At 38.7% G+C, this 27,548-nt stretch overlaps 1 protein-coding gene across 3 annotated transcripts in view; it reads right to left on the minus strand.

The window, feature by feature from the left end:
- Positions 1-27,548, minus strand: part of LARGE1 (LARGE xylosyl- and glucuronyltransferase 1) — a 281,380-nt gene that overhangs the window by 61,900 nt on the left and 191,932 nt on the right. The gene's annotated exons all lie outside the window — the stretch shown is intronic.

Consider the following 27,548-nt stretch of genomic DNA (forward strand, 5'->3'; position numbering starts at 1 on the left):
TTGGTTTAGCTTACATTGATTAGCAGCTGGCTCCAGCTAGAGTAAAACGTGTTTTAAATCAAATGTGTCTAGAAGGTTTGTACTGCTTAAAAATCAACTGAAAAGTGAATGTTTATATAGATAAGGACTTAATTATCTACCTTGAAATGTGCTGTATAAAATGCAAATCAGAGAAGTGAATGAACTGATGCTCTGCTAACAGAGGATGGAGGGAAGACGAAAACTGCATTTGGATCAAGTCAAAGACCAGGAAGGGAATGGTGTTTTGACAGAAGGACCCACTTAGTGAGGGCCTTAAGCCTGGGATTGGACATTATTTTGCACCCTTTGGAGAATGCAATTTAGCATCATTCTCTGAAGGCACGTTTTCAAATCCCACCTATGCACATAAAACTGGGTGTATGGTCACATCAGTGCACTGAAAACATTAAATGGTCATTATATATTACTTATATAGGACCATTGCCATAGGCTCAAAACAAGACTGGGGTGGTAATCAAGACATAAAGACAGAATTGATTAATTAAAATTTATAATCAGCTAGGAAGTTGCTAGGATAGGTCAGATGACTGTGAAACTCTCCTGAGGTATCTCTAATTCAGTGAAATGTCAATAACTCCCACATGTATCTTGACTGCTGTTTCAAACACTATGAGCAGAAATGAGTGGCCAATGCATATAACAAATAAATCAGAACATTATGAATGCATACAAGGGGTGAACAGAAATCAATCTAGAAATTAACTTTGAGGGATTACCAAGTCCACTCCACACCACTGTTCAGGATCATCCTACTCTATCCTAATCACAATATGCCAGTCCTCACCAGACAATTTTCTAATGATGTCTCTCCTTTTCCATTATATTTTATAGATAATTGATACATTTACTTTTTCACATTATGCTCCATAACTTGTTTTTTAAGAAGGTAGAAAAGCAGAAAGGATTACACCAAAGATCCCCACACATTTATCACCCCATTGGTGCTACTGAAAACTGGTAATATTAACAGAGTTCAGTGCACAAGAAAAATGAAGGGAATGACAAGTTAGAGGTAGATGCATCCTAGGCAACCGATGATTTGTTTATAAACTGCAGTGTCTCTCAACCTGTGAGACACATGGAACAAACCGCACAGGGCATGAGATGCCATAAGGAAAGGTGCACACAAGGAGGAAATATGAAAAGGATCTCAACTGGCTGAAATAAGTCTTAGCCAAAAAAGACTGAGGAGCACAATTTAAACCAACACTTGTTGATCCCATGATGGAAGACTCTATATTCTTTATAACTACTCCCTTACAGGTGAGACAGAATAAAACGATATGGGAAATCACCATGGCTGGTAAAGGTTGAGAGGAAAAAAACAATAAAAAATTCAGGTGCAGCACAGCTGGTAGGAAGACATTGACCTGCCCATATTCTAACAGAGCATTTCACAACTCAGCAGTCCATGGCTCCCTCTCAAGATAGTACTGCTAAGACTTAAAAAAAAAATAAAAATTCAGCATTCCATTTGCAAGAAGCAGATACTGAACTTCCTTACTACAGAGCATCAGTCTGCTTTCATTATTTTAGCCCCATGCATTTCCCAACAGGCCAGAGTTCAGCCTTCAAACTGATGAATAATAAAATATGAACAAACCTTGATGCTTGTTAATGGTTTTCCTTTCCCACCTCCCCATCCAAAAATCTCAGTTATGAAAATGAACCTCAAAAATACTTATTTCTCAGTTGTTATTTGTCATGCTAAGATAAACTGGAAAGGCTTAGGAAACTATGTTCACATGTATTTACTGTAGCTGCATCATTTTCTTCTTCTTTTCCTTTTATTTTTGAAGACATCAGAACAAATCCTGTTCTCATCAGCATTCCTTGAGGTTTGATATGGGATATGGATGAAGGCAGAAATTAATATCATGTAAGCTTTAGGGTTTAAGTACGTGGATCAGATAATGTGACTTAATGTGTATCAACTGACCTTGAAAAACTTCCCGCACATGTCCTTTTAGTTTGACACAAAGACAAAATAAAATGTTGTAGCTAAGACACTTTAATTTGATTTGCAATGGCCTGGGAATGTGCACATGTCCATGTACTGTCCTAGGGTAGAGCACTATGCTACTTGTCAGGCTGTTGTAACTCTTGCTGGTGTTGAAAAACCTACTGGGCAGATGCGATGTCTTGTCTTGCAAGCCACCTTGGAGAATGTTATGAAGATATGTTTTTATCTTCTCTAGTTATATTTCTGCTTTCTCTAGGCTGAAATGGTGTTGCTGTCTCTGCCAAACACAAATGTATTTTTATTTCCCTTTACTCTGTCTTTATGATCTTGACTTTGGGGCAGAAATGATCAAGAAAACATAACTTCAGCTGCATAGAAAATAGTAATGGTTCCAAAAAGATGTTTTCATTCTGACATCTTCTGGGAAAAATCCTCAAATATTATGATCTGAAGATAGCAAAATAACCACATCTAAATGTAAAACCCTCCTCATTTTAAGTGATATCAAGCAATGTGATACATAATACAGATGCAGAATATTCATATACCATTCACATACCATTCATACCACATTATCCTTTGTATCTGGAAGTTCATACAAAATAAAATAATATTTTTCCCTTCCAACAAACAACTAATAATGTTTTACTCCAAGCTTTCATAATTTTTTTTATATCAATGATTTAGTGTGAGAATATATGTCCAGAATATCTGGGCATGACCATTTATTTAATTTAGTTATTTACTTTTTCAAATGCACTGTGAAGGTACAGAAATAAGGCACCAGCCAAAGTAATGCATGGTGCAATGCAGGAACAATGAACGCTCTTTGCCCACAGGTCCCTGACCCATAGATCAGCCCCAGCCTGTCCCTCTGCCACTCCTCACGCCATCCCTGCAAGGTTCCTGCAGTTCTGAAGGAACTTTTCACCAGTTTCATTTTACCCCTGATCAGGCCACAATCTGAATTCAGATTTTCTGAGGAGAAAGACCGTGGCGTTTTGTAAAAGGCAAGCATAAAAGAGTTATGCAAGTTACTCTTTCAGATGAGAACATGATGGCTACCATAAGGAATTTGAATTATTCAGCATTCTTAGTTGCCTGTTTCTTCTTTTTAAGAGTTATTATAATAAAATACCACCAGTAACAGCCAAAGCTCTGTCATTGTTTTCTGCCCGGGCCCTGCAGTTATGATTAAGTGCACTCCTCTCACTGTTACTCCAGGCACAACTTAGCTTAAGAAAATGAAGCTGTCCTTCTTACTTATTCATACATCACCACTAAGAGCCAGACAACAGAAAACAAGGCTATGATTCTGGCGTGACCACAGTGAAAAATTATCAAGCAGGCAGAATTACAGCTAGATTGTCAGGAGTGGGGCTGTATGCTGCCTGGCTTCAGGACAAGACTCTCCAGAAGGCAGCTGCACAGCCACAGCGTTTTGCACAGTACAGCTCCCTGACAGCCCTCGCATGATGAGAAGCACTTGCAAAATCCTAGCTGTCGCTGGGAAGAGGTTTCCATGGAAAAACAGATACTTCTGAGCCTGACAACTCAGTGTCTTAAATTCTGTTTTCACTTCATAGATTTTTGGTGGCTAATGGAGGGGAAAGCATGATCCTCTAATTCAGGCATTGAAGGAGACTCCAGATCTCAGCTCAACTCCTTGGCTCTGATTTATTGGGTGACAATGGACAGGTTGCATAACAGCCTCTTGCTCGAGTCTCCCTTAATAAAAAGGGGGATAAATAACTTTTTACCCCTCTCCCATTTAGCCTGTCTCATATACTGCAAATTTAAGTCCTCTGAAGTAGTAACAGTGTGCTAGTTTGTACTGAAAGCATATTGCCATGGTGCCAGGTTGAAGCTCCATCCAGTACTCTCCAGGAGCAGGGAGTAGCAGCTGGGCAGTCTGGAGCACAGCTGTAGGGTCCTCCAGCTTCCACTGACTTGTGGCACATGACACATCTGAAGAATTATCAACTTTTATTTATGTTGGATCTTGTATCTGGTAGTTTTGTTTGGTGCCCAGTACCATCCTGATGCCTATGAACAATACTTTCATATTCTCCTCCAATTTTTTCCCAGTTTTAGAGAGTTCTATCTCCTCTAGACTCCAGTACAAATGACCCTAACCTCGGCACTTGCCTTTGTGTATTTTGCTATTACAAATAATAATAAAAGTAGTAAAAAATTAATTACAAAAGCTACTTTCATCATCTTCTTTGGTGGAAGTCTTTTTTTGCATATGTTTTGATTTGATTTGCTGTTGGGTTTGGTTATTTTTAGTCTTAGACACTACACAGGCTTTCACATGACTCCACTGCAATCACAGGAATAATAATGGTCCCATAGCAAACATTTTTACCAGAAAGAGAACATAAAAAGTCATGTGAGAGTGGTGGGAATGGGTGGGATGTTGTGCCACCTTTTGGTCTCACATGGCCAAAGTGTGAGCTGATATCACAGGAGAGATTCATTCCAGAACAGCTCTCCTGGCTGTTACTTTCAAAAGGTTTAATTGCATTTGGAGCAGATCTCTAAAGCAAAAAGCAAGTGCAAGATATTTTTCAGTCTTTAAGAACATAAGTAGTAAGCAATTTATACACTGTTGAGGAGCAAAACTCTGTCTTGATGCTTCTAATTTCTTTAACAGCTGTGGTTTAGATCATTAGGAACTTTATACAGACAAGAATACTGGACTCACAGCCAAGTACTGCCAGAGCAACACATATATTACAGTGTAAGCTGAAAGTACAGGAGGAGGACTCAACAAGAACTTCAGATTCAAGCTTGGCAGGAATCAGGAGAAATGCAGAGTTCTGCACCCAAAACGGGACACAGAAATGAAGAATAACAAGCTGATGGGAGGGAAGAGAGGAAAAGGTCCATATTCTGAATGCTGAAACATTTCTAAATTGGCCAGTAGTGAGTCTGACGAACATTGTTAGGACTAGCTGAACCTACACATGGTACAATGAAGCTGGGTTATTTTCTGCAGAGCTCAGAGTTAAATTATCTCATTAATGTCCTTTCACTCTTCTCTCCCTCTCCTGGTTTCTTGAGCCCCTAAAAACCTTTCAGATATGTTAGCGGCCACATCCTTAGCTGGTATAAATCTGTATGACTTCAATGAAATCAGTGTACTTATGCTGACTGATACCAGCTGAATGTGTTGCACTTCATGTTAAGTCTCGCTTGAGTGACTGACCCTTTCTCTATGGCCTTCCAGTCCCTGATCTTTCACCGGTTCATACAAAATATGTGGCTTCTAAAATCTTTCACTTATCCTGCCACATCTCTCATCCACCTCTTCAAATCACTGTCAATTTCAGGCTTTTCATCCTCACTATTGATGCCCTGTGCAATTTTTGCCCTGTCTGTATCAATTCATGTTTCTTCCTGCTTCCAAACTCATTCCTCTCTACTGCTATGTCCTCACTCAATCCCTTAAAAGACTCCTTCTTCTCACGCAACAAATGCCCCAAGTTACCTCTGAAAATATATTTCAAGCACAAAATTTCACTGCATTTTACTTCACAAAGTTAAAAAAAAAATTACCACGAATGCAGTGTAAAACACGCACATGAAATCTTGTCTGTGCACTGTGATACAAGTCTCCCTGTTCTCAGAAACACAGTATGACATTTTGTCTTATGCCTTACAGGACAGAACACATTGTGATCAACAGAACTGACTACTGTAACCTTTACTGTGCATTTATTTTGCAGGTGTGCACACACATAACAAATATAAGCACTGTATGTATAGGCACACATCCACATGTGTATACTTGCCTCCAGACACACACACATGCATAGATACACATGTGTGTGTTATATACATAGGTTGGTATAAGAAAAGGCAGTCTCTCCTGTGAAGAACTTCTCTTTCCCATGTGGAAAAGTCAAGTTTCAGGGAAAAATGCCTCCCACGCAAGCTTAACTGTTTTATTTGATATCTCATATGCATCAAGAATGCTGTTTCCTAACAGCCCCTTAGCCCTTCTTGGTGGATTAATTGCTCATAGAGATAAACAATTATTTGGAAAATTATTATGGAGCAACTTGGATGAGAAAGAGGCCAAAGAGTAGCTCACTGAAGGTACTGCAGGACTGTCTCAGGATAGGATAGGATAGGATAGGATAGGATAGGATAGGATAGGATAGGATAGGATAGGATAGGATAGGATGCCCCAATGAAAGCATCACATTGGATAGCACACTGGTGCCAGGAGAGGAAAAAATGGAACAGTCAGTGAATACTTGATAAGAGAGGAGGATAGGTAAGTGAAGCAGAGGTAGATACAGTACATCAAGGGCACGGGAAGACAAGATGGACCAGGCTGACTCAGTGAAGGATAAAGGAACTACTGAAAGGAATAAGAAAGCCCCTGGCAATGCTGGAACAAGGATCTAAAGCAATGGCATCAGCTGACTTCTGGATGTACACAGAGGAGGTGATGTGCTACAGCAGCTTGGGCCAGAGAAGAATAACTCTGCAAGAGTCTGTACAGAAAGAAATGTGACAAGTGTTTTGTAGGTGGTAGGAAGGAGGATTCAAAAGGCACAATCATACACAAAAGAGGATGAAGTATACTGAATTGGATTGAGAAAGGCTGGGTAAGGAGCTAAATCTGTGATTCATCTTCATAAGGAAAGATGAAAGAATTAAATCAATCAAAAGAAGATAATATATTGGGTTTCCGTGCATCTTCTTCTCTCCTCCAAGGAGCTTGTTAAAAAAAATGAAGAGGACAGTGAGGAGTGCAGCAAACCACAGCAAAATGAACAAATCTATCATTAATATTTGCAGCACTTTCATCTGCAGAGTTTCAGGAAAATGGATTCTCAGCAGCTGAGCACAAGACACTAAGTGTAGAGAAAACATTTTGGAACAAAACTTTTTGAGGCTTCTGTGACAACGGCAAGGTTTAGTGTGCTCGTGACAACAAGGCTCCTGTGTGACTCTGTAGTCATAGATAGGTTTGGATTGGAAGGGACCTCTAAAGGTCCTCTAGTCCAACCCCTCTGCAGTAAGCAAGGACATGCTCAGCTAGAAGTTATTCAGAGCCCATCCAAACTGAATGCTTCAAGGGATGGAGCATTCACAGCCTCTCTGGGCAACTCGTTCCAGTGTTTCACCACCCTCATTTGTCCTATTGCTACAGGCCCTGCTAAAAAGGTTGTTCCTGTCTTCCTTATAGAAAGTATTTTTACTTTTAAGTATTGAAAGGGTGGAATACAGTGTCCCTAGAGCCTTCTCCAGGCTGAACAACCCCAACTCTCTCAGCCTTTCCTCAAAGGAGAGTTGTTTAACTCTCCCTTTAAACATTTTCATGACCCTGATAATTTTTGTGTTGCCAGCAACTTAAGAACTTTAAGACATTATGATTTGGACAAGCACAAAAGTTTTTGTTTGTTTTCTACCTGGCAGGAAATGATATGCCCAACATGTTGCCAAGAAAAGCACTCTAACATGGAATCTGGTGAAGAATAAGTCTGACCACAGAAAATGTAGTGAAATTGTAAGCTAGTCCAGAAGAGAAGAGATGCTCATACCAGCTTCACATGCTGCTGAGCCTATCCTTCTTCATCTCAATTTTTATGTTTTTATAACACAAAATGTCCCAGCAGTAGAACAGACATCTAATAAAGAGCAATAGGACACTTGACATGACCCTCTCTTGGGTGACAGGGATCCTGTCCTAACAAGACTACTGCAGGAGGTAAGAAAGATGTACCCATTGCTCTGACCACACACCTCTCTTATTCCCATTTGTTAACACAAATGACAGGTTAAAGATTTTGTGTCCTAACACCTTTTTCCCCATCATGGTCTCCTTTTTAATTTTTAATTTGTACAATATAAAACCCCACACTCACACAAAATCATAAACTTCTTTTTCTGAAAGCACCAAAACATTCTGTGAACAAAGACGATTCAAAACCACTACTACTATTCAGGCATTTGTTTTAGAGAAGAAAATATTTTAAATGACTGTACCCACAGTTTCAGGAATATACAAGGTATAAAAACCATGACTTGAATTTGTGCTATGCAGGAACACATGAATACTGAACAAAGAAAGTGCTTTTTTCTTTTTTTTCTATTTTTTCTTTTTCTTTTTTTTTTTTTTTTCTTTTTCCTTTTCTCCTGTCAAAGATAATGCAATAAACCTGCCTTGGAGGAGCATGTGAGGAGCATGAAAGTAAATTGTCCCTGCATCATGACTCTGCCTGTTTTAACTGTAACAATTTTATAAATGGGATAAGGTCCTGATATGCACATTTTTGTTGGCACAAAGCCCATCTCTGAAATGTGTCTCAGTAATGGGGAGCTGAGCAGCAGGCTGCAATGTGCTACCAAAAATCTAACTTATGCAATGTCTTTCATTACTAGCACTTCACGAAGGAGAGACCTCCTCCTTCAGGAGAAACTGAGGCATATGCAGACAGAGTGACATTTCCCAGGACACCAGAGAGGTGAGTGGTGATCTGTGACCACATGCCACGACTTGCAAGATCCAGAACTCTTATTTTAGATCCCGGGAGGCACTGATCTTTTTAGTAGCCTAGTGCCTAGACTGTCACTGGCAGCAATCATTTAGAAATTCCCACTCAGCCAGTCTTTTGAGCAGCTGTCAGCTCACTGCATCCACTGATGGCTGAGTTTTTCTCACCACATCCCTGAATGCTTTATTCTCCTCTGCCATAGATTTACTTTGGGTACATCCTCTGGGATTCTGGACATGTCTTTTCACTTCTCTCTTGACATTTAGGCAGCTGTTCATTTCAGCTGGAGTGAAGTAAACCTTAAGATGCCTCCATTAACTGAGCAAACTGAACTCAGATTCATACCAGGATAACAGAGGTTAGCATCTGGCTGGTTGTTCCTCACTTTCATTCAGGAAAATGAAGATAACACCACTGCTTTACTACACTTCATTGGGTTTCAGTAACTGGCATTTGTGGTCACTGGAATGGTAAACTATTGTTATTAGCAATGATTTAGAGGCAGAGCTTTCGAATATTCGGGAGACTGTTCATGGAAGTTGTGCACAGCTCCATATCCTTTTTGGAAGTTGTCATAAAGAAACAGCAAGATATTAACCCCCTTTCTTTTTTATTTAAGCAGAAAAAAAATTCTAAATTGATGGACACACCAGGATTTTTTGAAAGCAAGAAATCACTATGTGTGTATACTAAGTACTTTCTCTGATCATCAGAGAAGCCCCAGAATGAAGAAGCAATGGCAGGAAAAAAAAACCAAGATGAATTAAATGAAAGGGATTTCTTTTCTGGTGACAAGTAAAAACACAAACCAAACCAAACCAGTAAAAAACATTGCCACGTTTAGTAGAAAATGGTTGCAGTCAGCCACTTAATGTGAAAAAGGTTGGCAAGTTATTGCATGTGGTGTTGAAATACAACTCTGTTGACATTATTTTTTCCCATTGTTGGTTTCCGTTCTGTTAAAAAATAAACAAGCTCTGTATTTCCCCTTGGCGATGTGGCTTTACTAGCTGAGGAAAATTTTTCAGGATGAAAATCCAGGAGCTGTCTCTTCAGCAGACACAGATTGCAGCAAGATACTGTCATCTGCCTGTGACTTATTGCCATCACCATTAATGACACTTACTATACTGACAATTGCTATAGGTAAACAGGTCACCTTATGCTTTTAATTACGGGCTTTGAGACATGTTAAAGCTCACAAACACTGGAGCTAAAAATTATTTATGCATCACTAGTATCAGATGGTCAGATGATACAGCAAACATTTGTTCACATCTAATGATTAAGCACATTACTCCTATATCAGGAATTATGACAGAGCTCTGATTCCACACAACAACCTGCTGTTTTGCATCTTGAGCCTACAGAATAGGAGATGCTTCTGCCTGATTCAACAAAACAGTTCCTGCATCAGGAGCCTCATGCTTTAGTGCTGAGCTCAAGAATCCTGGGATCTGTTCCTTTTTTCTAATGTTGACCGGCTGTGCAACCACAGATGGGTCATCTCTTTGTTGAGCTTCAGCCTCTCTAAGTAGGGTACGATTCTGCAGTCAGGCTAAATAGTGGATGTACATGTTAGAGGAAAAGAATAACCTGGAGAACAGAAAGGAAATTTTTATCCAGACACAGTGTTGCAAGTTATTTTTTCATCAAGAGATGGAGCACTGCAAATACCTAATAAGTGTGCACAGCATTGCTCTTAAATTTGAACACAACCATTCTTTCTCTGTGCCCTTTGCTGTCTTTTAACCTGTACCCTGGAGACATCTGGATTTACAGGGCAAAGTGGCTGAGATGTTCTCTTGCTGAAAATGTATCTACTCATAAACTCAACCTGAAAGCATATATAGCTTTTATTCAGTTTTGCCAGCAGGTAATAACCCTGCCTAATACTACAGAGTTAAGATTGGCACAAAGGTAGCCAGCACTAACACAGTACTTGGAGCTCCAAGGTTGAATAGTACAGAATGTCTCAGGGATTGATAGTAAGCCTCAGATAATGTTTATTTTCTTGATTTACAGCTGTTTACTACATGTATTTATTACATGTATTTATCACATATACTGACTACATTTTGCTAACATGACAATTAAGTGGTTAATATTCCTGATGGAGAATTCAGTAAGGCTTGGGAAAAACAATAAGACCCTCATAATCTTCAGTCTTCTGCAAATCAGTCTTTGTGGATAGTTTTCAAGGGATGTTTAACTGAAGTCCACCTCAGCACTGACATTTCCCTTTTTTCCCTGTTTATTGTCTTAGCACTGATTGATTGTTCTGAAGAACCCCAGAACAGAGGAAGAAGGCTGTCTCAACTGAGTAAAGGGATAAAATCAAGTGTTATGAAAATCAGCTTAAGCTCCTTCTCCCTCTCCATTGTTTCTTTATTTAATTAGTGCAAGTCTAGTTTTAATTGAGACAGATGAAGAGTGTGACCCCAATAGTACACAAAGAGTGCAGAATTTTATTACATTTCCCTGAGCTAGTGTTACTTCTTCCCTGACTTTAGTGTTACCAAATTTACAGCTAAAACCTGAAAGAAAAGACACAAGAGATGAGCAGAAGGTGCAAGTTTCATTAAGTTGATATGTTGATGATAATGGGAAGAAAGGGCAAGACTTGATGCCCACTGAAACATGACAACTCCCATAATGTATTCTGCACATCATATCATTCAAGCCTCTAATATTTCATTCATTGATTTTACTGTCAAACGAAAAGGCACTTGCTCCAAGTGGCATTTAGTGAGACAGATGGGGAGAGACCCAGACTTCATTACAGGGAGTTTGCTCTCTTGATAATGTTGACATTCTGTGGGTAAAAAGCAAAAAGGGTGCAAAAGTCTATGAGTCCTAATGTTTAGAAAAGTCTCTGTGGTACTCTTCCTGGAAGCTGAAGAACTTTTCTCCTGGTTAGTCTGCAGCCTGCCACCTGTGTCATCTGCACCTGAGAAAACGTATAGTTCAAACTTCTCACACAGGTGCTTTGAGATAAGCTCTGTTAGCCTAGGATTCAACTCTGTGTCAACTGCTGTTTTCTGCTATAGGAAGAGAGAAGATCAGAAGAGAAGTCTGTGAACTATTCAAGTTTCTGGTACCCAGGTTTAAGGACATATTCTGCACTGTTTCTACAAAGCAGAGAGGACATACATATGTGTATTCAGCTGAGCCTGTTCGCTTTAGACTCGGTAGCAAATAAAATCAGAGAAACCTTGGAAGTGTGTTAATTGACACTCAACAGTGTTGTAACAATAGAGATGCAAAGAAGAACTCAGAGATCCTTTTAGTCACAGAAATATATATATGAAAAGCCAAACACCATAAAGAAGGAGACATACATCTGCATATGAGCCCAAAAAAACACCCTTAAAAAACCTGTCTGTTCTCAAATCCACACAGTAAAAGAGAATACTGAAACAGTGTTTGTATGGACAAGCACTCCCAAACTTGCTCTTATAAAGAAGGAAAATGGAAAAAGTAAATGCCGTTTCTGGATGAAAAGTCAAAACTTTCCCTCTTGGAGAAGTATCCTCTTCTGTGGATTACTTGGTTATGAACATTCCTGCATATTGTCCATCCCTTTCTAACCTCACTGATTTTGAATTCCTCATGTACAACAGCATGGCCTCACCAAGAAGCTGTCTGCAGCCATAAATTACAGATAGTTTTTTTTAAGCAATAGAAGTTGATTCGAGCCTCTACAGGCTGAAGAAAACACTGCAAGCAGGCCCTCCCTTTTTTTGGCCATGCAGTCCTTCCCCTATTTAATATGTAAAATGCAGCACTAGCACCCCACAGAGTCTCCTTTTCTACTCTTCCTTGCAATAAGGTCAACTTCTTTGGACCTCCTGAAAAGGTAGGTGCTGGAGGGTCAGGATGCAAAATTGACACAGGCTGACAATAGCTGGCAGTTGACCAAAATAACAGCATCTGTAGGCAAGGTTAGCAGCAGAACTTCAAGTGCCTGGATGTTGTGGCAAAGGTCCCTATCAGCACTTTGGAAAAACTTTAGTGACCTGCTTTGTTAGTTACATGTACCAACTTCACCTAGATTTCAATTTAAATAGCAATGTCCCTTTGTTACTCTGAGCCTATTGTAACTGGGTTTTTTTAGTGATTTTTATAACAAGGTTTAGGCTGCAAGCTAAAGAGAAGAATCAAAATTATCATCTCAAATACTGAAAATGTCTACATAAGATAAACCACACTCCCACAATAAAATGAGAGGGAGGCATGAAGGTATTAAGAAATTTGAAGGCATCAAAAATGCAGTAAGCCAGCTGCAACTGCTGCAGGAAAGCATGTAAAGTGCAGGAAGTTATGGTGTCAGTTAATCCCCTTAATCTACTAATGCATGAAGTGTAAGCAACATTTATTTTATGAAGCAGTAAAATGCTGTTACGAGTTCTGAATCTACCTTGCATTTCAATGAATTCTATAAACAAGAGGCTAAGAACAGCAAGTCAAATCTGAGTGACTTTCCTTTTCCTTGTTCTCCTCTTCATCTGTCTAGGGACAAGGTGAAAAACATTGTAAGAACTGAAAGCTGTAAAATGGACTTGGCTAACTTACTAACTCGTAATCACAAGTGTTCGATGACACACTGTACTTGCTCTTAAAAAGGGAACAAACATATGAGGTAAGATAAAGAAAATTCTCTGCAACCTGTACAACTCTTTTGTGTAAAAAAGTATTACAAAAATGAAGGGCTTCACTCTTTGTCTCCCTTGAGGACAAAAGAAGTAAATCCTTCTCAGACCAGGAGATCACATGACAGAGCTATTATCAGCCTGTAGTTCCACGTAGTGGAAGATGATGTCACCTTTTTGTCAGTCATGCTGCAGATCTATTTAGCACTATAATAAATACAATTCACAATAGAAACACATTTAATACTTTAGCAAATTAAAAAAAAAAAGGATTGCTTTTCAAGCACTGAAAAATAGCAACAAATTATTATGCATTTGAAGATCAGAGGGGCAGTAACTCAAATAAGGGTGATGCTGATGACAATTTTGGCTGCATACTGGGAAGACCCAGTTAAACCTGGAGATGAAATATTGGCTTCCACTGGATTTAACACTGCAAGAATTAATTCATACCTCAGTAATCTAGACACAAACACACTAATCTGAGAAATAATCACCTTTATAGCAGGAGTTACTGCCTACCTAGTTCATATCAATGTACAGCCATCTGGATTAGCTGCAGCCCTCTTCCCTGGCCCGCTCTAATGACTGTATGGAGAGTAAGAGGGACTATGAGTCCCATAAAATCTGCTAATGCAGGTCATGGAAAAGTAATGAAGAGATGATGGAAATAATTTCTAAAATAACCCCAAGCAAAATTGTAAGGACACCAGTTTATGACTCCAAAAGCGTCCAGTAAAAGGGACATTTACAGTTTAATCTGTTCTGCTCTCTATAAAAGGTACACTGCTTTTTAGCAGTGAGGACAGATTCTATAATTTAGTAGATTGGTGAAAGTTTTCCTTCAGTAGCTCACCTTGGTTTCCACCTCTGCTCTTTTTGCATGGGTGTGCAGCAAGAGGACAAGGAGCAAAGGTTAAAACTTGGAAGAGAAGAGATTTGAAAGAGCTATTAGGATGAAATTCTTTACTATGAAGGTGGTGAGACACTGGAGCAGATTGCCCAGAGAACCTGTGCCTGCCCTCTCCCTGGAAGAGTTCAAGGCCAGGTTGGAGGGAGTTTTGAGCAACCTGATTTAGTGCTAGATGTCCCTGCCCATGACAGAAGGGCTGTAACTAGATGATATTTATGGTCTCTTCCAAATTTAGCCATCCTGTGATTCTATAAAATGTCTTCTTTCTGTAGGATACTGTCTTGGAAACATACAAATATTATACCCACTCATAATATCCAAGTGGGTAGTCCCAAACAGACAGGTCTGCCTAGGATTTACTTTTCACAAAGAACATATATTGTAGGTGGCTCCAAATAACTCTTGTCTAGTCATCTGTGCACAGATTATTTTATTTTTTTCAAATGCACCCTCATTAATTCTTTATTTTACTCCATTGAATTCCATCCTCCATCTATTATAGTGACCTATGTGTTTCCCTGGGGCACCTCTTAACTCCCCATTTCATTATCACTACTTTTAACTTGGACCTACACCTGTTCCCTATTATGTCTTAAGGGTTTTCAGAAGTGAACGTCTTTTTCACAAGATTGTTTTATTTCTAATTTATTTTCTTCCTGTGTTCAATGCTGTAAAATATGGATTGTCACCAGTGCTTTCTAAATGGGCAAAGAAGTGTAGGTATCATTTTCAACTGTACATCCATAATAATAATAATAAAAAAAACCCAAAAAATAGAAGAACACAACACCCCTTCTACAACACATGCAGTGCTATTTTTTTCCTTCTAGAGAAAGATATGACATTCTGACTGAATTTAAAGCTCTTAATTCTGTCACTTAGGCTCAGCCCATTAATTGCATGAGGGAGGCAACAAACTCCGAGGCATAGATCAAATTCTGGGACAGCCTTCCATTTGTTATCACCACAGCTCCTGCCTTTCCATGAAAAGAAAATAAACAATTTCCCATTTAAGCTTATAAGATCAATGCTGTAGGAAGAGAAATGTGTGAGTATGCATGCACTGAAGGGAAAGAAGATTTATGTAAGATGTGACTTAAGACATTAAGGCATTAAAAAGGGATCATTATCTGTACTGGAGATGGAGAAAAGATCTTCTAATATCATTATCAGATTCTGATCAGTTCTTAAAACTGCAAAGTACTAATGTTATTTCATCTTGCAACAGATGGGAAGTTTGTCTCCACAGAAAGACTGAATGAGGGCTGACTCAACAGCAATCATAAACTACTACATAATTTGAAGGATTTTCCCCCTCCTCTTTTTCTACAAGTCCTCTAAGCTAATTTTGTAGATAATGCAAGGACAGATCTGAGGGAGTAATTATCAAGCAGGTATGACAGGATTAAGTAAATGCTCTATAGCAAGACAATGCTGGGCTTCTCTCTCTGAACCACTACATAAATTATTTGTGGTCAGGATTAAAGTATTTAATTAAATCATCCTTGTTCAGATGAAACATGAAAATTATGTTTTAAATTGGTGCAAGAGAGAAAAAAAACCTCCCTTCATTTGCTTCTTACAATCTATTACTGAGTCTGCAGTTCAAAAAAACAAAATGATCAAAACAGCAGTGACTCACTGGCAAGAGTTAAAGGATAAATCAACATACCTTGAAAGTTATCTCCTTGCATACTCTTTTCTCCCAGCTAAAATGACTGCAATGTCATGCAAATATATTACTGGACCAAGGACAGTTTCCAGACCAGAAAGGTAGGGTCCCTCCATGGTCTGTTTTTAGTTTACAGTACTTTAATTCTCCTTAATGTAAAGCTGTCAGACACTTCAGTGAGCTCTTGCTAAATGTTAGCAGTCTGCTGGCAGACACTCAGAGAGAAAAGGGACTGTCAGTTTTTAGGTTTACACAAAAAATAGTAGGAAGTAATAAAAAGACTTAATATCTCAGAAAAGAAGAAGTGTCTGTAGAACACAGGATGTTTTGACCCCTGAGAAAAACAAAGAGGGGGAAGGTGGGGGGGGGAAATATTCTAAGACATAGCTCTTCCTTCTTAGATTTATTTTCTGCAGTAGCAGAAGAGAGAACTAACATTGCAGATAGAGTTGCTCAGTGAGGGTCAATAGGTCCAAAATATCCTTTGCCTCTCTTATTGCCCATACCTGTGAGATGCAGCTAGCCTGGGATAGGCGAATTGAGAGAGACATACCTAGAGTTTTATGGACTGTACTAAAGAACAGCTGAATTTGTACTTGAACTGTGGATCAGAGAAATTTCTTTGCTTCCACGAAAATGTGTTTTGAAGTCACATTTAGCAAACTGTTCTGAGAAATGAACATTTGAGCTTGGTTGCAGAATTGAACAAAATAATCGAGTTGGTTGAAAAAATTGCAAGGCTTTGGACTTAATTCTCTAGCCAGTGTCAAGTAAGATGGAAGAGTTTCAAGCTACTGCTTGGTTTTTGGGCTACTATCTTGGCTGGATGAAAATCCAGTGGCAAAGAACTGATTTGGTTATTAATGCAAATCCTTAATATCTCCCTTCAGAAGATAAAGGTGTTGCCATTTTCCTTACTGGATGTCTACTTCTTATTGCAGAAAGCAAATAAATCCTTCTGGGATTTTTCTTTAAATTTCAAGCCATAACAAAACATAGAAAAAATAATAATTTAAAAAAATCCATTACAGATGCATCAAACAACAAAGTACAATGAATTGATTTTTAGGTCTACCAAACCTTTTGAGTCTCTTTTCACAGTCTCTTTAAATGATAGATAAGAGGGAAATCTATCTCCAGGTAAACTTTCTTATTACCACAGCACTATGCAAAGCAAAAGAAACATTTTTTCTTAATGAGGAAGAGAAAAAAAACTAGATAAAACAAATAATACAGATTCATTATTAGTATTCTTATTATTTTTATTTCTTCCCAACTCTACTGTCTGAGAAATAGCATACCTATTATTTGTTCTTGAGAATAGCAAAAAGTTGGCAAATGTTCAAAGCGAATAGTCATTAAATGGAAAGTCTATGTGAATATAAGTGCAATAAAAACCATGGCCTGACATTCAGCAATTTCAGTGAGCTTTAGATCACAAAACTATACACGTGCACATATGTATATGTATTAGAAGCTAGATGAGCAATGCTGAAGCATGTAACAAAGAAAGAAGCTTCTTTTACTAATTGTAATAACTTATGGATATACTCTATAAGTAAGTCACTGTGAATGAGACAGAAACTAAGACAGTATCCATGCCTGCAACTGTATGATGTACCAATGTGGGGAAACATGGAAATAAGCATAAGGAACTGCTAATGGAATTTCATATTAGAATTATAGAGTGGATGCCAGAAGTAAGCTATAAGATATACGATTCTGCACATATTAAAATGTTTCCACAGCATAATCCAAAAGAGATTTAAATACACAGTAGCTTTCATAAAAATTTTGATGTATTTCTTCTAGACCATGTAACAATCTTGAGCTGCTGCTTAATTTCCTTCCCCATTATTACTTACTGTCAATAAATGTATGTTTTAAATTTAGTTTTTCTCCTTCATAATTAGTCTGGGTCTACCTGTCTTATTAACTAATTCTACAGTCTCACATTTGTGACAGCAAATGATTTCCATGGTGACAGATTGAGATACATTCCTGAATAGGACTGGTAAATGGGTCATATTTGACTGGAAAGGGGAGAAAAAAAATCCAACCCTCCTATATATATATATGTTTTGGTTAGGCTAATAAGTAATCAGAGTCTAAGAAAAAAGTAAAAAAATAATACAGTTAAATTTGCTTGAGAGGTGATAACAAGAGAATCTTGTGAAAAAGTTATTGTGGATAATGGAGATTTTCAGAATATGTAGATCACTTTTTAAAAGGATGATTAATTTGATTCATAACTTTGAACTTCATCCAGTACATAACCTTGTTCAACTTTTTTTTTTTTTTTTTAAATTTTGTTTATAGCAGACTGTCCAGCATTTTTGAGCATTAAGTTTGATCAAGATTTGACACTATGAAATCTCCGGTACTTTTACCTCTGCACAAGAAATTTACTCTCTTTTCCTTTTATCGACTTCAATTTATACTGCAGACCATACCTGGGAATGAAACTGTATTGCCTGTGTCTGGATTAAAATTTGATGAGATCTGCTGCATGGGTACCCGTGTCCTCAGATGCTCTCTTTCACGGGAGCACCAGTGAATACCAGCACCATCGAGCCCTCCAAGTACAGCACTGCTGGCTTTGAAAGGCAGCTGAATAAAATATATACTGGAAGGGTGGTCTTAGATACCAGCAACAGCAGCTGTTTTGGTTCCTGATGTAATGGATTCAGGTGCATGAGACAGTGTGATGGGGAATGAAGACCCTCAATTCACACACATCAACTTGAAGGAGTCCATACAAAGATAGAGTAAGCAGGTATGACTCCTTTTATACTAAATGGAGCTGTTCCAACTTGTAGCAGGTCAGAATTGACTTGCTGAATTTATATTATAGAAGAATGAAGCATTTGAATTTATACTATAGAAGAATGAAGCATTTTTCCTGTGTCTTCTCATTAAAACACCAGCTGTTGGCTTTGCTGTTGATTAACAACCTCCCACTTTCCTATTTTGGGCAAGTTGGTGAGGAAAGCTGTCAGACCAAGACTAGGATTGCTGGCAAGCCATCCTCTGGCCAGGGCAGGCTCCCCAGAGCATGTGGCTGTGTAAGAGAGGCTTTGCCATTTGGGAAACTGGGCTTCATGAATTCTTGCTGCATTCATAGCAGCCCAAGTTTAGTTCCTCAGAAGAGCAAGCTAAATTAAAACTAACAACTTTCCCAAATGCAAAGGGATCCAACCACTATATTTTTTGAATTATAGCAGGATGGCATAGCAGGATGTGTAAATTGCTGCTTGATAGCTGTGAGAGTACATCTAATTTGATGCTTTCATGGGAAGAAACTGTGAGAAGAATGTATCAGAATCATGTGTGGCATTAAATTTGATATTCATATAAGACACTATTTGCCCTCTAAAATGTCTGACAGTTATCTTTCAGGAGTGCACACTGTAGCATCTGAGCAAACACAATGAAACCAGACAGCTATAACTTCACGTATTCACAGTAAATCTTGCACAACTGTTCTGCTGAGACTAAACGTGAGATAAATCAGAGGGAACTGTGAATTCCCAGTGTAAAAAGGACTCGGTGTGGAAAATATTTATTCCTGTGGACAGTTTATTTGTACAGGAGTAGCTTATTCAGTGCTCTAGGTGCTAGGTGCTGTACAGATACACATCTTATAATGTCTAGGCAAGATAGACCATGGGAAGCAGAAAGGAAACAATTTTTTTTTGCTTTCCACAACCAGGACTTCAGAAGCAGTAAGATGCTCATGTACGATTGTTGCAGAGCTGGAAAGCAGAGCCCAGGTCCCTGCTGTTCCACCCAGTGAAACTGCTCCTCTTGTTCTCAACCCAGCTATGGATTTTAAACAACTTATTTCATGAGCAATGAAGTTTGCCAATACTCTGACAACATTAATGTGCATAAATCACTAACCTTTTTTTCTTGCTTCAACAGAAGAGTCTAAATAGTTGTTAAGATTGCAAATTAGTTCAGCCCCGCTTAAAGGATTAATTTTTTAGATCTTTTGCAAATCAGAGAATTTGAAAGTTAAAAAAAAAAAAAAAAGACAGATATATAATGTTTTCCCAGAGGGTGTGAAGTAACTCCCCAGCAATGCTGCTTTCAACTCCAAGTTCTGCTAACAAAGTGGCAAATGAAAAGCTCTCTACACCAACTTATTCATGTCAGACACGACCTTGGGGAACGTTTTATAGCATGTCAGGACACGAAGAATATATAACTCAGTAATTAGTGAGCAGGCAGAAAGATTATATTCATGTTTTATATGTGTTGGTGGGTAGATGAAGAAAAGAGAGACAGCAAACAGGAACACTGAAACCATAGCAGACTGGACAGTCAGTTTGATGAGAGTAGTTAAGAAGATTAATGTATACTCTGAACTGAACTCCCCCAGTCGGCCAGTGCTCAATAATTTAAAAGACAATGCCAGAGCTTTCATTTCAAGGTGACAGAAAATTCTGATGATGAAAGAGGTAGCTGAAAACTTACTTTTAATTAAAAAGCAAACAGGCAGAAGCTCCCATGTGCCTAACAAGAAGGAAAACCATTTAGGAAACAGTAGGGAGGGATTATTATTTAGATAGTTCATTTTATTAAATAAAAGAGCTCAAAGAAAACCAGTAACAACTTTTCCGCCCTAGTATCCTTAATAATATAAGATGATTGCTCATTGACTTAATGAGAAAAAGTTTGAGGCTAAAGGGAAAGCAATTAAACTGACAGATTTATTGCTACCAAGAACAGATACCCACAAAATGAATGCTAGGATGCATTTAAATGACCAGAATAATTCATGAACATTCTAAGGAAGATGAATAAATGGATGACAAAGCTCACATCTTTTATGCGATATAAATAGACAGGTGACAAGCAAATTGATAGATGCATATTAAGATGGACACAGAAGTGACATATTCATAACATTCATTTAAAAAAATTATCAAAATTATCATACTAACAGTTTATGACATGTGAGAGCTCAGTAATTGAGCAAAAGAGGACAGATTAAAACTCAGTTTCTATGGAAGCTGGTGGTTTCCAGCTGGTTCCACTGTCCTGTTACTAACACCTTTAACCTCGTGAAGTTTACTTACAAAACTATTTTAGTGTTAAGAATTTATGTGTTTTGGGCAAGAGCTTTTTTTCTAGGAATCATTTTGCTCTGTAGCCTCCAGCATATATCATCTGCCACAGCACTTGCCAGTGGGAAGCAGCAGTTCATCATAGTCACCTGTGACATTTTGCTGACTGCTCCATCTTTCTCCCAATGCTAAACTCAATGATCTTAAACTTCAGCTTAAATTCCAGCATCAAAGGGCTGAGAGGAAGTTAGTACTTCACATCTCTGCATTTGGAAAGACCATATTTGGCAGATCCTGTTCAGTGAGGGGGGGATAAAAGAGGATGGTGACGGAGAGCAACACTTGGCCCTGAATCTATTAGCTAGGACAGGCTCAGACTTTATCAGCCCTAACTCAATGCTGTATTTCAGTTCATCATGATTTTCAGTCTTGGTGAAGTCAATGAGACTACTCATGAGCTATTACACTTCAGCCTATGATTAAGTACTTCACTAAATAAGGTCATTAAATTTAAATTGTAGATGCTTGCTAGGTACTCCTCAAGGTTGTTGTCTCACTTGCAAGATATTCCCTTCAGGCTCATGGCTGGCTAAACAAGAGGCAAAGCAAGGTCCCAGTCTGCATGTCAGCAATCCTCCCACTAAACTTAAGAAATGGGAAACTGATTGATTCAAGAGGGAGCTGTGTTTACCCTACTGCTAACGTAGGGAAGAACAGTAGTGTGTTATGGCTCAGAAAAGGATGAGATACACAGAAAAGGAAAGGTGTATGAACCTGGCACACTGCAGTGTTTTGCGGAGACATCTCAGTTTGTTTGTGTAGCAGAAGCCACCCAACTGAGTTAATGCAGCACTTTGCCACTCTGTATTTTTGTCACTTCTCAGTAGGACTAATCAGCCCAACACAGGACATCACTAGTTCAGATAACTAGCACAAGGGTACATGTGTTGGCCCCTATAGAGACATATCCTAAAGGATCAACACAGTACTTCCAGAAGCTATCAAGCTATTTTTCACTTCTCTCTTTGTTCAGTGTGAACACCTCGAAGCAGCCCTCTACCCTGCTTCCTACTCCCAAATAGGCTATCAATCATGTTGAAGTGTATGCTAAAGCCATAATATGGATAACAGACCATTAAAAGCTCAAATGAGACTGCTAAACACATTTCATTAATCATAGCAGAATCTTGTCTTGGACCAGGAGCTACAGCTTTGGCAGGCTGGTAATGGAAGGCTTCTTTTGACCCATTTCTAGTGACTGGGAAAGGGAGAATGGCTCCTGAGCTGGTGACCTTAAACCTTTCGCCCTTCCTCCTCTTCTTCAGCTGCATGTGGTCTATGAGGGTTATATTGCTGGGGAGAGTGAGCCGAGGATAATAATAAAAATATAAAGAAGAAAAATAAGAGACCTGCAAAGAAGAATGAGTTTGAATGCTGTTCAGAGAGCCAGGATTCTTGAAGGAGTCAGAACACCTGCAGCTCACACTGATTTTAGTAAGAGTGATTCTGAATAACTGGCCAAACTGGCTTCTCCCTGGCAAGGGGTCTTTATTTAGGGTTTTGACAAGATATCAGAAAAAGAACTTCCTAGGGGCCCAGACCCAGTGCTGATCCTACCAGTATAAAAGCATAGCTAGTAAAAAATAAAGGAACCTATTAAAAAGAGATACCCCTTTTGCACCATTTCTTACATCCTGGGCTTATCTCAGTAGCTTCCCAAGCCCTTTCTAGAGAAAGTCAGCAGGTTACTCATTTCCTCTTAGGCAAGTGCCAAGTCACCAAGAGCTACCTGCCAAGAACATTTGGCTGTTTAACCCCCCCAATGCCCCATGCCTCTGCACACTAGCTTAAAGGTGGGGCATACTTTTCATTTTCTTAGGAAGCAGATTGGAGAAGGTGTTTCCTTGAATGGTAGACAGAGAGGACACGATCAAGAAAAGACTCTATTCAAATAAATGGAACGGTGAAGATGCCAGAACTAAAGGGACCTATCAGCATGAGGTTCAACTTTAAACTTAGTGAGGGATTTGAATCAACAAACCATGTGAGGAGGCAAAGTTTCTTACCTTAGCTACACCTCATTGTGGCCATGCTAAACTCCCCAGTTTACACTTATAATTACCCTCCCAAATAAGTAATAAGATCAGTTGCTGACATCATCGGATGGAGTTTATTGTGCAATGTTAAAAAAAAAGGAGAGGAGTGTTTAATGGGGAACAAGAGGTTTTAAAGACACAGTAGCAGAGGCTTGATTATGCCAGACATCAGTTACTCTGATTTTTGAGGTGATTCTCTTCACAGAACTATGTATTTGATATGTTACCAAATAATTCCCATAGACTAAAATCAAATAACTCATTCCAATGAGGTGTGTGCTGGATAGGATTCTGAAGCACTCCCAATTAAAAGGCAAAAATCATTTCCTATTGAAATAATTCCTTGTTTCCTTTTTGGGAAAGAATAGTGTTATAACCATACTACTGCTTTTTTTTTTTTTTTTTTTTTTTTTTAGTGATGCCTCATATATTTTAAGCTCTGCCCTACTAAACAGGGCTAGAGGATCAAAATGTCCCGCAATATCTGCCAAGGAACTTTGACCATACTGTGAAATTTTTTTAACGCACTGTGCTTTATTTCAGGGGCTGGAAACATACTTAAGAATTTGGAAAACGAAATTCCTGTAAACTAATCATGTTTCTACAGTCCAGTATCTTTCTTTCTCTGTGGGGCTAGGCAGCAGGAGCTGCACTATACCTTAAAGGTATTTATACGTATTGCGTATGCTAGAAGTATATAACAATGGGAAAACCTTTTTTTGTCCTGCTTTTCTTAAAGAATAAAGCAAGGAAGTGTAACATTAATGAGCCAGACAACAAACAATTACTATATACTTTTTTTTTTTTTTTTTTTAACATCGTGATTTTTAAGTAGGTATCCTGATCTTTGAGGGGTTTACCATGGCAGGCTAAGCCCATTAAGGCATCTCTCAGGAACTACCCTCTCAAAGTCAGTATTTCAGGTTCATATGTTCCTGCTCACATGGGCTCTTTCCTCCTGCATGCAGAAAGCAATGATGATACTTCTACTATCTCTTGTGCAGTTACATGTATCTTTTCTGATGCCAGGATTCTGCAACAAAAATGGTATTTCTTTGGTAGCTATCAAACAGTTATGCAGCCAGGCAGGATACCATAGAGATAAAGACATACTGACCCCATCCTGGTAACTGACTGGCAGAGCTTTTTTTATGTGTGTTGTATCTTAACCCTGGTGGGCAGATTAAGCACCACACAGCCCATCATTCACTCCCCATCCTACTCAGTGGGATGGAGAATAGAAAAAGGAAGAACAAAAGAACGTAATGTAAATGAATGTAAAAGAATGTAAAACAAGAATGTAAACAAATGATGTAAAAGAATGTAAAAAAATGATGTAAATGCATCCTGAGAAAAAGATGGCTAACTCCCTCAAGGCCCATCTTTTCCTTTTATTGTTGAGCATGACACTGTGTGGTATGGAATATCTCTTTGGTTATTTCAGGTGTCACCTGCCAGGATATGTCCTCTCCCAACTTACTGAACATCCCCTGACCTCTCCTGGGTGGGGAGGATACAAAACAGAAGGCCTTGATGTTGTGCAAACACTGTTCAGCAAAAGCTAGAACATTAATGTGCTATCAGTACTGGCTTTATCAAAAATCTGAAGCACAGCACCATATGAGCTACTGTGAAGATAATTAACTCTCTTCTAACCAGGTCCAGTGCAACCTTACATGCTTAAAAAAAGAAAAAAAACACACACAAACCAAAATAAAGGGAATAACTACCTTACTTGTAAATGAGAATATTGTTTCTCTCTACTTGCTAACTTAATTCCTCTTACCTTCTGTCTAATAAAAGGGAAAATATCAGATGTTGTAAGAGAGTAAGATAATTGCCTATAAATACCATTTTTGGTTTCCCTATCAAAAGTACTTGCATGCCATAATGATTCACCCAAATTCTAATCATTGGTGTCACTGTATCAGTGCAAAGCACTGCACTAGACAAAGCCAGACTGGCATCACAGGAAACAACTCTTTGGTTTCAAGCAAATGCAGGTTGCAGTTCACTTTATCTAGACCACAAACAGGTAACATCAAGTGTTGATGATCAGACTTTTAAGTAACTTCGCAGTGTGAGCAAGGTGAAACACTTGCATACACAGATCAGATTAAACAAGGTTGGTATACAAAGGGGTTTAAGTCATACTATATACTTTAGATTAAAAATTACCCAAAGGAAAAAAAGGTGAGGTAATCAAAGCTATCTGACATTTTGGTTTTATTCGGGTTTCACTGCCATCTCTCTCTTCAGGAGACCTGCCAGTGTCAAATAGATGCAATATCTTGGAGCTTTTTCACCTTTATCTGTCTGGAGGTTCTACTGGAGAGGAGATTCCTTCCTTGTTCAGCCATCACAACCTACTGAACACGGTTTTCTTTGCTATAGTCTCTTGCCAGACATTTTGCAGACCCTCACATAAATGATACCCAGGCCTTGAGTGAGGGACTGAAAATTTTAAGGGAAGTTGGGAAAATGAAGGAAAAATTTCACCAGTGTAAGACTACATGACTTTGCTAAGGTGTATCAATAGCTACACGTTAAAAAGAAGCAGAACGAGTGTGGATTAGAGGTGCCTCCAACATATGGGCTGGAACTAATGAGGCTTTTCTTTTTACCATCAGAGGAAGTTTATTATATGTACTTCAAAGGCAGCTGACTTAGTGAGCAGTGTACGTGGGTCAGAAATATATCTTTTCCAGTGATGTTCTGCATAAAAGCAGAGGCATTCAGAATGGAATGGCTGAACTGGCCATGAAAATAGTAACCTGTGACTTGGGAAAATTCTGAAGAGAGGATTAAACCTTAAAATAAAAAGAGATGGAAGGGAGGAATGCCATAGAAAATAAAACCAGAATCCTTCAGTTATTTCACAGTTAGAAAAAGTCCATGTTCATACCATACATGCTTCTCATTTGGAGCTTCGGCCAGGTCCATAAATCCTGACCTGTGATACACCGAGCTGTTAAAATTCCTCTGTGCTCTTTGGCTGAAGCTGCTCAACTGGATGGTAACAGTGCTGAAAGCAGGGTAAAATGCACCCTGATTACCAGTGTAGGTGTCATTAAATTGAGAGCTATTGCACACACCACCAGACCAGAAATGTTACAGAGAGATTTAGAGGGATAAGAGCGAGGGTAGGGAACTAATAAAAATAAAATCTTCCTGGAAAAAGCACAAGTTAATAAGCTGGAGGAATAGAAACCAAAACAGAGCAATAGTGAATGGGGGGAAAACTGGTGCAAAGCAGTATATTAGAAAATAAAGAGGGACAGCTATCATCTGTTGTGCTTTTCATGGGAACTGAGATTCTAGTCTCACTTGTGGGGCTCCCTGGTACTGAGTCCCTGTTTGAATTAAATCCTCCTTCTTCAAATGCTGAATATGGCTTGAGGCTTAAGTGATATAGAGAGAAAAAGCTCTGGTCAGTGCTGGCAGTAAACGTGGACAGCAGAGCACCCATACAGTACTGGATATCTAAAACACCCTCATAACAGCACAGTACAGCCAGACAAATCTGTTTTTCTTGCCATCCTGTAGGGGGATCTTGTGATTCACAAGGAATCACATCACTTTGGCAAGTATTTATCAACACCTCCTGACACTGCAATGACATTTCAGGGAAAGGGCTGTGTTACTATAAGATGGGCTATAGTGTATGGAATAAACAAAGGAGGCCTTAATCTAGAGCTCAGGAATAAGCAGACAAATTACATGCTATTCACAGCCACGTGAAAGCTATAACATCTTCTCTCTCATGATCACCAAATTTATCTATATTTCACAGTTTCCAAGAGTATGTTTCTTTAGTTTTTTCCTGAATTTTAACAGTTTAACAGGTTTTTCCTTTTCAGAAAAAAAACATACCTGGATGAACTGTTCTCTTGGTCTTATGTTGAGCATAGGGGGTAAAATTCCTTCTGGGAGGCCTCTGCTGCTCACTAAAGTCTTCTGTCTTAAAAGACAAAACCCACAGTTCATCTCATGTATGTACTGTTGGGTAATTAAAAGTTGGATTCTCACCTCATCCTACACAATTCCATTAAGGCTTTTGGTGAGATCTCAGGAGAAATGTTTACAAATGTCCTGCTATCACAATATACTTCCTTACCAACAGCACTAGAATACATACAGAAACTCTGCAACAACCCTAACATCTAATTAAATAACTAGTTACAGTTTGTGTATATTCTAAGTATATAAGGGGTATATAATGTAATAATATATAATGTATATAATGTAATTCAGCCACACCTGTTTTTCCTCACAAGTATCATTAGTACTAATTACTTAGAACTTCACTCATGGCACCCGCTGGATGATACTCAATTGCTTTCAATATATTGCTGAGAGGTTCTAATTGCAAGGCAGGAAATGGGTATTAGTAATTGGTAAAGGTGCTTTAAGCTTTTGGGTTAATAATACAATTGTGATAGTACTTTATCCTGATCCATCTGGAAGATGCTCTCTGACAGTGGACCCACTATGAAGAAGGCACCAGAGCTACAAAGCTCCTAGGAAAAAGCTCATAAAAGAAGCCAGATAAGCCAGACAGGGACAGTCTTTGGAGACTAGAACAAAAAGTGTTAGCTATTTTGGATGTCTTTAGAAGCATAT

This window comes from Heliangelus exortis, chromosome 1, assembly GCF_036169615.1.
Source record: "Heliangelus exortis chromosome 1, bHelExo1.hap1, whole genome shotgun sequence".
Taxonomy (NCBI): Eukaryota; Metazoa; Chordata; class Aves; order Apodiformes; family Trochilidae; genus Heliangelus; species Heliangelus exortis.